This window comes from Nicotiana tomentosiformis, chromosome 4, assembly GCF_000390325.3.
Source record: "Nicotiana tomentosiformis chromosome 4, ASM39032v3, whole genome shotgun sequence".
In the NCBI taxonomy this organism is placed as follows: domain Eukaryota; kingdom Viridiplantae; phylum Streptophyta; class Magnoliopsida; order Solanales; family Solanaceae; genus Nicotiana; species Nicotiana tomentosiformis.
The window spans coordinates 43,324,806-43,334,637 of record NC_090815.1 but is presented as its reverse complement, the minus strand read 5'-3'; positions in this window follow the sequence as shown (position 1 = coordinate 43,334,637).

Genomic DNA, 9,832 nt, shown 5'->3' with positions numbered 1-9,832 from the left:
GATATTGTTTAAGAGAAGGATAGGATATCAAGATCCAACTGGGGTTTGAGTAACCCAAAATTATAGATGGATTGTTATCATTAGTTAACATTTCCGAAGGATAGTGCAAAACATGGTAATAGTTCCCCTTGTGAGATATCGAGATGGTGCACTCTATAATAGTACAGTCATATATGAAATACTAGAATGTCTAGAAAAAATTTAGAAGATTGGCACTGGAATCCCAGAAGGATATATATTTATTTTTGTATGGCTCCTGCCTCTAGTAAAGAGAGAATGTTAGGCGACTCGAAGAGCCTGTGAATAGAGCAAGGGGAGCTAAGAGCGAAAGAATGTTTTTAAAGTTTTTAGAATAAGGTAATAGACTAAAATATTAGCGGGAGAATAAGAAGAGAGTAAATGAAGTATTATGAGTAAGATTTGATAAATGGGTGATACCGGTAAATCAAAATATGATAGGATGACAGAGTCTATAGTCAAGTGAATGAAAAGACAAAAGGTGACAGGCCTTGAGACAATAAAATAGTATAGGCCTAAAGTCATATCCTCATTTCGAGAAATGAGTTGGTGACTCCAACGTGATTACCAGAAAGAAAAGTTAGATCACCGGAGTAATAGAAATTAGTATGGGCTAGTGAACAAGATAAACTGAACACGAATTCAGGACCGAAGGATTTGATAATAGTCGACATCGAGAGAATTTCAGAGATTGCATTTTGGCAATAATAGAATGGACAACAAAAGGAAAATCTTTAAAGGTCATTCATGAAGACGCTTCCCTAAAGTAAGTACTATGAGCAGAGTTAAGCTTAAGGGTTTAAGTGTGCTAGTTACACTAGGTGTCACCGTTGTGCGTAAGATATTCAGTTATCCTTGGTACAGAAGGGTTACCGCAAGGAGTTTAAGATGTCCGATGTGAAAAGACTCTAACGATGATGAAGTAACTATGGAATAGAAAAGGAAGAATTCGGTAAAAAGGCGAAAGGAATGAGATTGCATTTATTTAGACCCTATAGATATGTTAGGACTCCATAACATTATGCAAGCATGCCAGGGAGAGGCAGTAAGGGTTACCGCACTAGATGTTATTGATAAATAAGTGCAAATGAACGTTTGATACATAAGGAGCCAGTACGAGAGGTAAGTTAAGAAAGGGAATTAAGCTAAGAGAGATTACGCGAAATATAGATATGATAATGGACCAACGAGTAGTTTGTAGTTGATTCAGGAAGAGTCTAGTTATGGCTAGAAAAGAAGATACAGATAAATCAATAGATAGTGCAAGATAATGCTTGGTTTGGCTTCGGGGAGGTTTTAGATTGATTTGGAACAATTGGTTCTTAGTTTGGAAGCTTAAGTTGCAAATATTGACTGTGGTTTGACCATTATGAAAACGACCCCGGAACGGTATTTTAATGGTTCGTATGGTAATTTTGGACTTAGTCATTTGCTCCAAATTGGATTTGGAGGTTCCTAGGTTGCGTTGGCTCTTTTTATCGAAAGATGGCAATTTGAAGGTGTAGACATTTTCTAAGTTTGACCATGGTTTGACTTTATGGCTACCGGGTTCGATTTTTTGTTTCAGGACTTGGAATATGTCCATTTTATCATTTGGAACTTGTTTGCAAATTTCTGTGTCATTCCCAAAATTGTGGATGGATTGTTATAATTAGTTAACATTTTCGAAGGATAGTGCAAAACATGGTAATAGTTCTCCTTGTGAGATATCCAGATGGTGCACTCTATAATAGTACAGTCATATATGAAATACTAGAATGTCCAGAAACAATTAGAAGATTGGCGCTGGAATCCCAGAAGGATATATATTTATTTTTTGTACGGCTCCTGCCCCTAGTAAAGAGAGAATGTTAGGCGACTCGAAGAGCCTGTGGATAGAGGAAGGGGATCTAAGAGCGAAAGAATGTTTTTGAAGTTTTTAGAATAAGGTAATAGACGAAAATATTAGCGGAAGAATAAGAAGAGAGTAAATGAAGTATTATGAGTAAGATTTGATAAATTGGTGATAATGGTAAATCAAAATATGATAGGATGACAGAGTCTATAGTCAAGTAAATGAAAAGACGAGAAGTGACAGGCCTTGAGACAATAAAATAGTATAGGCTTAAAGTCATATCCTCATTTCGAGAAATGAGTTGGTGACTCCAACGTGCTTACTAGAAAGAAAAGTTAGATCACCGGAGTAATAGAAATTAGTATGGGCTAGTGAATAAGATAAACTGAACATGAATTCGGGACCGAAGGATTTGATAATAGTCGACATTGTGAGAATTTCAGAGATCGCGTTTCGGCAATAATAGAATGGACAACAGAAGGATAACCTTTAAAGGTCATTCATGAAGACGTGTCCCTAAAGTAAGCACTGTGAGCAGAGTTAAGCTTAAGGGTTTAAGTGTTCTAGTTACACTAGGTGTCACCGTCGTGCGTAAGATATTCAGTTATCCTTGGTACAGAAGGGTTAACGCAAGGCATTTAAGAGGTCAGTGAAGATGTGAAAAGACTCCAAAAATGATGAGGTAATTATGGAATAGAAAAGGAAGAATTCGGTAAAAAGGCGAAAGGAATGAGATTGCATTTATTTATACCCTATAGATATGTTACGACTTCATAACATTATGCAAGCATGCCAGGGAGAGGCAGTAAGGGTTACCGCACTAGATATTATTGATAAATAAGTGCAAATGAACACTTGATATGTAAGGAGTCAGTACGAGAGGTAAGTTAAGCAAGGGAAATAAGCCAAGAGAGATTACGCGAAATATAGATATGATAATGGACCAATGAGTAGTTTGTAATTGATTCAGGAAGAGTCTAGTTATGGTTAGAAAAGAAGATACAGATAAATCAATATATCGTGCAAGATAAACGTAGTGAAACCCAACATAGGGAATCCAGTCTCGCAGATATGATGACATCGTGATCCTTGTGAAATATTCAGATAGGAGTTGGGGTAGTTAAAGGTACCGTATAAGTGTCACGAAAAAAAAAGTACCACTAGCGAAATTCTAATAATTTCAGTTCAGAAGCTACCCTACGAGCACAATGGCGCGGATTTAAGTAACTACAGATAATTATAGGCAAGTAAAAACCTCAAAACTTCTATCAGGTATATGATGTAATAAGCTCAGAGCTTTACAAGAGACAAAGGGTCTCCTCTAAGTACTACAACAAAAGACTAGCTGAGAAAATAAGGAAGAAGGCTTTAGTATAAGCATAGTGACCTAAAGAAGAAATGATCTTATAACAACAGTCTCACTACAACATTGTATGCACTCCATAAAAAAAAGTGGCACCTATCTTGGCTAATGAACGGGAAGTAAAAATCAAAAATGATATTTGAGATCATATAAGTCACAGGAAATTCCAGTATTCGTGGGCACTAAGATAAGCCAAGCATTCATGCAGCAAGTGGCAGAACGGTCAGGAAAAGTAATTGCTTATATTTAAAGGCAACTGAGAAGGCACAAAAGTAAATCTATGATGCTAGCAAGTTAAAGAAATGTTGTGATAGTATAAATAGCTATGTGTAGGTTGTAAGATAATGTATCATAAAGAGACAAGGTTTTAGGTAGATAGGAGTAAGGATAAGAAAAAATGAGTGAGAAGGTAACGAGAATAGGTAAGTCCTCGGGATCAAACCCATCAAAACAAGAGAGCTAATGGTTTTCGTAAGTTATAGAAAGCTCTGTATAGCCTTAATGAATGCAAAGGAGACTAAGACTAGGAGAATTTAGAAGAGATGGAATGCTTCCCTGGTAGTACAATAAGGTTGTAATTGTGATAGATAAGAGGATGACGTTTGGGTCTTTGATTGAGTAATGATTTAAAGAAAATGGATTTCATGGATGGAATGAGATTAGAATACCCCCATAAGATGAATCACGTTAGGATTCTATGAAGCACGATTATTTAAGTATAGTATCGTCCCTAGGTGGATCAGGAAAATCACTTCAGATGTTCCCCTATGAGACGTGATCCCTAGTGACAATGTATTACGTAAGAGGTTTCAAGTTATCAATGGTAGATTATAGATCAACATTAAGGTAAGTGAACAATAAATGGATAAAAATTCAGAAGTATGAGATGAGATTATGATGCCATTCTTTAGATGAACAGTAATAAGGAAGCATTAAACGGCTTAGAATTATGCATATGGGATAAGTAGTGAGAGAGTAAACCGGATTTGGGTAGCAGATCTCGGTAATAATAAAACGAAGTAAGAGTTAGGGTATAGTATCACCTACCTAGATGTAGTAAATCCATAAGCATCGATAACCGAGGCTATGAAGCAATGTATATCAATATTCGTAAGTTCGACAAAGTATCGAGCGAAGAACATCAGTACACCTATAGATGCCCAGAGGGACAAGTTGTCATAGTTCTGTAAATGTTCATAAAGTGAGGCCTAGAGATTGGCTAAAAACTGGAGGAAAAAGGATAGAAGAGTCGCATAGGCACGCATACAAGGACAGAGTCATACATGCTGCATGACATAGAGTAGCAATAGTTACGAGATTAGAAGAATTCCGACCACAAGTCATGGTGTGAGAAAGAGGCCTAAAGGGGGGAATGCCCTGGCGTTAGGATTTATTCACCAAACATTTGCCGAGATGGCAAGGATAATATTAAAGTATTCGTAAGAGCTATAGGTTATGAAACTGATAAGCACATCAGTCAACATTCAAGGAGGGATGTTCCAAAGGGGGGAATGATGTTACACCCCATGTTTTCGTACGTGAGAGTACGTCGTAAGTCAATTGATGTAATCTCGAAAATGATATTATATTTGGAAGCATATAAATTAAGTTAATATTTAAGATCATTGATAACAAGTACCAAGAGTGTTGGAAGGCTTAGAAGCTAAACAAATTGAAGAAAATAAGTTTTGTCGAAAGTTGACAAGCGAGGGAAGTTATAACATATACTTTTGGGGTGAAACTAGGGTGCTTAACATTATAAGAAGGTTATTTTATGAAATATTTTAGTTTTATAATAGTCATGTGTTATGTTTTGAAGTCAAGCAATTCATGGAACAAAGGTTAGCAAAGGTCATCACAAGTTACATTCATAATGTGCTAAAACTTAGGTCAAATATAGCTAAGCTTTTCTCCCAATATACATGGAATTAAGGGACTATGCACATACTATATTCAAGTTCTAAGAGTCTAGTTTTCAACTCATTAAACCATTCATCGATACGACATCGGAATAGAGAGATATTCGCGTTTTCACGAGACAACGCAAGCAGCTCCCATGGGACCCACTTAGGCAGGGGTGATTCTCCAACCTTTAAAGATCGGGTCAAGGCTCATTTGGGATCATGTTTTGACCACAAACAGACCATATACTCTCCCAAAACACTCTCAAAGCAGTCTCCATGATTCTACGGTGAAAACCAAAGAGAAAAGCGTGAATCCAATGCTAGAGTTCCCATGGTGTTTGCTAGATCGTAGTGCTTTATCTTGTGGCTATTTTGGAGGATTCTTCAAGTGAAGTAACCTCAGATTTCATGTTTTTCTTGTTTATTAAGGTGAGAATCAGTCCATCCCTCATATATATTAGAGTTTCAAGGAGAAATACAAGTATTTACCTACCAACTTGAACACAAACGTTGATTCAGGAAGAGAATATAACTCATATAGTGTTGTGCTGTGATTGAGGGTTGTTGTGAGCTAAAACAGATGGGGATTTAAAGTTATATCTCCTGCATAAGGTAAGTAAATCATGTTCTTAGTTGTGCTTAAGGTTAATCATGTATTGGTTGAGTTGTTTAAGAGGATATCCACAAGATAGTAATTGACATGGCATAAGAAATCCTTATCTCTTTTTATGGGTTGTGTTGAGGCTATATATATAGTATGTTGCGGCTGGAAATTGTTATAAATAGTTTGATTATGTTATGGCTGATGTTTTTAAGATTATCTATGTGCTAACTAAGCTTATTTAAGAAGATAACATGAAAAATAAGAGGTTGACGATAAAGGTTAAGGTGTTAGGCGTGTAGATTATTTTTGAAGATTATTCTTATGATGTTTTGGGTTGTAAATGATATGGTAAACATAAGTAAGATGTTATAGATATTGTAGGAAGATTCATGGAAAAGTAATTGGATTCAAACTATATTTTGTTAATCATAAATCGAGCTTGCCACTCAAAATGGTTGTTGAAGTATTTGAAGAGCTTATTGTGAATTATATTGTTTTTGTTTGGGTTGTTTGGTGACTTTTAGTAACTTATGGGATATAGTAAGAACAGGGTAAATGCTGTCCATTTTCTTGTGAATATTGGTTTTGAAATATGAGAGTTACAACGCTTATGTGATGACGACGAAGTCGGCTTACTCATTGTAGACGTAAGAAGATCATATTGAGCTTGGTTTTCTTTCTTTTTGGCATGATCCGTATGATACAATGAAAACAAGCAAACACGGAACTTTCACAAATGACTCTATTCTTAGAACAACTAGGGGTGCCTATTTTCTTGATTCCCCATGTGTCCCATTATTATATCGTCTATCCATGAGTCTCAGAAAATACGTAAGTTGATAAAGTTTATTTCATGATATTAACCGAAGTCATATTGATCATATGACATACCGAGAGATCTTATTGACTTACTTCTTATGCATTGCATTCATTTATACATGTACATTGACCCATGATCGGATGGCGTTATATACGCGTATATTATATGTATATGGGGTATGGGGAAAGGTTACGGCGTTATATACGCACCGCCACCTGATTAGCTGGAATACGTTGATGAATTCGCCCACAGAGGCCGAGATGATACGATGGGATGCCCTCAGAGGCTTGATGATGTTATGTACGCATATACTTATGCATCATATGACATTTATACGCACATGCATGACATTATAAATGTTTCAAGATTCACAGAGTTATTCATACTTACAGGTTGGTTCCTTTACTCCATGTTTCTTTCATGTCTTTCATATACTGATTTCCATGCCTTACACACTCTGTAAATTATTTGTACTGACATCCCTTTTGTCGGGGGACGCTGCATTTCATGCCCAAAGGTCCCGATAGATAGGTCGACAGTCCTCCTAGAAGGCTATCAGTTCAGTAGAAGGTGGTTGTGCCCTCCATTTTCTTCGAAGTTGCCTATTTGGTCAGTATGATTTGGACATGTATTGATTAGTATGGCAGGGCCCTGTCCCAACCTTTATGTTATTTATGTACTCTTAGGGGCTTAAAGACATATGTCATGTATGTGGATACTTGTGTGGCCTTATCAGCCTACGTTTTGAGTGTTCAAATGATCATGTCGGCCTTATAGGCCCTTATGTCTCATGTATAAGTTTCTATATCATGTTGGTTTGTCCTTTGTCTAGTATTCCCTTATCTTTTATTCTACTTATCTCATGACGACACTTCTGGCCCATTTACCCATAATAGTGTAAGGCCCCGTAAAATATTTCCTAAAAACCGGGGTTATGTGATGTTGGGGTAGGAGTAGAGGTTAATAATATTTTTGGACTTTTTGGATTGAACAATGCGTTGGGGAGTTGAAGGAAAATATTTTGCAGAAATAGGCAATTCTACGGCCCATTATGTGGGCGCATAATCACTCTGCGGGCCGCAGAATGGCCGCAGAGTGAAGCAGCTACCTGGGACATTTTCTATGTCAATTACGCATCCAATTATGCGACCGCGCAACCATTTTGTGGGCCGCACTTTGATCGCATAATCAGCCTTAGGATTTTTGCGAAGGGAGGTTCTGCGGTGCAATATACTACCGTAGAACGGGTCTGCGGGCCGCATAACTATCGTAGACCCAAACATATATTTTCCAGTTTTTGGCACCAAATTGTGCGGCCAATATGGTTATCAATGAGGCCACTACAGCTGCCTTGAATTCAGATATGAACTATGGGAAAATGGTAGTATTTTCGCAAGCTACGGAGAACCGTAAGTTGAAGAATAGAATGGAGCGAGAGTGTACCAGCAAGGTTTGGTCCGCGAGCAACTTTGGGGAGTCATTTGGTGGGGGAAGATCAGCTTTTAGGGGAGGGTCATCAGGGCCATCCCAGTCTTTTGCTCAGTCTTCAGCCAGTGCACCGCTAGCAGGGCCCAGTCAGCAATAAGGGAGTCATTTCAGGACCAATCAGGGCAGTAAGGGACCCCATGTGGAGGCCCTCATGCCCCAGGTGTGGGAAGATGCACTTAGGGATCTGCTACATGGACCTACCCATATGTTACGGTTGTGGATTGAAGGGTCATATTTAGAGGGAGTGTAGTTCATCCCGCCAGGGTGCGGGTAGGGTCACAGCACAGCCATCCAGTTCTGCAGCTGCTACATCTTCAGCACACCCTCCAGCTCGAGGCACTACAGCACCAGCATGGCGTGGTGCAGCTAGGGGTGGTGCACAGAGTTTAGGGGGACCCAGCCGTTTCTATACTATGAGTGGTCGCCAGAGAGCGGAGGCTTCTCCAGATGTTATCACAGGTGTATTGACTGTCCAATCTCATGATGTATATGCTCTTATTGATCCCAGTTCCACCTTGTCCTATGTTACCCCTTATGTTGCTATGGAATTTGGGATAGAACTGGAACAGCTTCCTGAGCCGTTCTTTGTATCTACTCTGGTTGGTGAGTCTATTGTGACCGCACGGGTTTATAGGGGTTGTGTTGTCATGGTGCATGGCCGGGACACTATGGCCGATCTCAATGAATTGGGGACGGTAGATTTTGATGTAATTATGGGAATGTATTGGCTTTATTTATGATTTTCCAGCTCGATAGATGAACTAGAACTGTGAGGTTTGAATTTCCAAATGAGCTAGTTGTTAAATGAAAGGGGGATAATGTGAAGCCAAAAGGTAGGTTTATTTCTTACATTAAGGCCACAAAGATGATTAATAAGGGGTGTATCTATCATTTGGTCCGGGTTATGGACACCGATGTTGAGGCGCCTACACTCGAGTATGTGCCAGTTGTGAATGAATTTCCAGAGGTCTTTCCTGATGAGCTCCTTGGGATTCTTCCAGATAGGGAGATTGATTTTGAGATTGATGTGATGCTAGGCATGCAGCCTATATCTATTCCGCCCTATAGAATGGCACCAGCAGAATTGATGGAGTTAAAGGAACAATTGAAGGATTTGTTAGAGAAAGGTTTCATCCAACCGAGTGTGTCACCATGGGGTGCACCGGTTCTCTTTGTGAGGAAGAAAGATGGATCACTGAGGATATGTATTGACTACCAGCAGCTCAACAAAGTCACAATAAAAAAAATAGCCAATACCAAGAATAGATGATTTGTTTGATCAGTTACAGGGTGCTAGGTACTTCTCCAAAATTGATTTACGGTCTGGGTACCACCAATTGAAGATCATGGAGCAAGACATTTTGAAAACAGCTTTCAGGACCCGGTATGGGCACTTTGAATTTCTAGTAATGTCTTTTGGGCAAACAAATGCCCCCCCGGCTTTCATGGATCTTATGAATCGGGTTTTCAAGCCTTTTCTCGATTCCATTGTCATAGTGTTCATTGATGATATTCTTGTGTATTCATGGGGTCAAGAGGACCATGTCGATCATCTAAGGGCAGTTTTGCAGACTCTTCATCAGCACCAATTGTACGCAAAATTTTCAAAATGTGAATTTTGGCTCGAATCTGTCACATTCTTGGGTCATGTTGTCTCTAGAGAAGGAATTAAGGTTGATCCTCAAAAGATTTTAGTGCTGAAGAATTGGCCTAGACCTACGACACCAACCGAGATTCACAGTTTCTTGGGCTTAGCAATGTATTACAGGAAGTTTGTGGAGGGTTTTTCTACTCTTGCCTC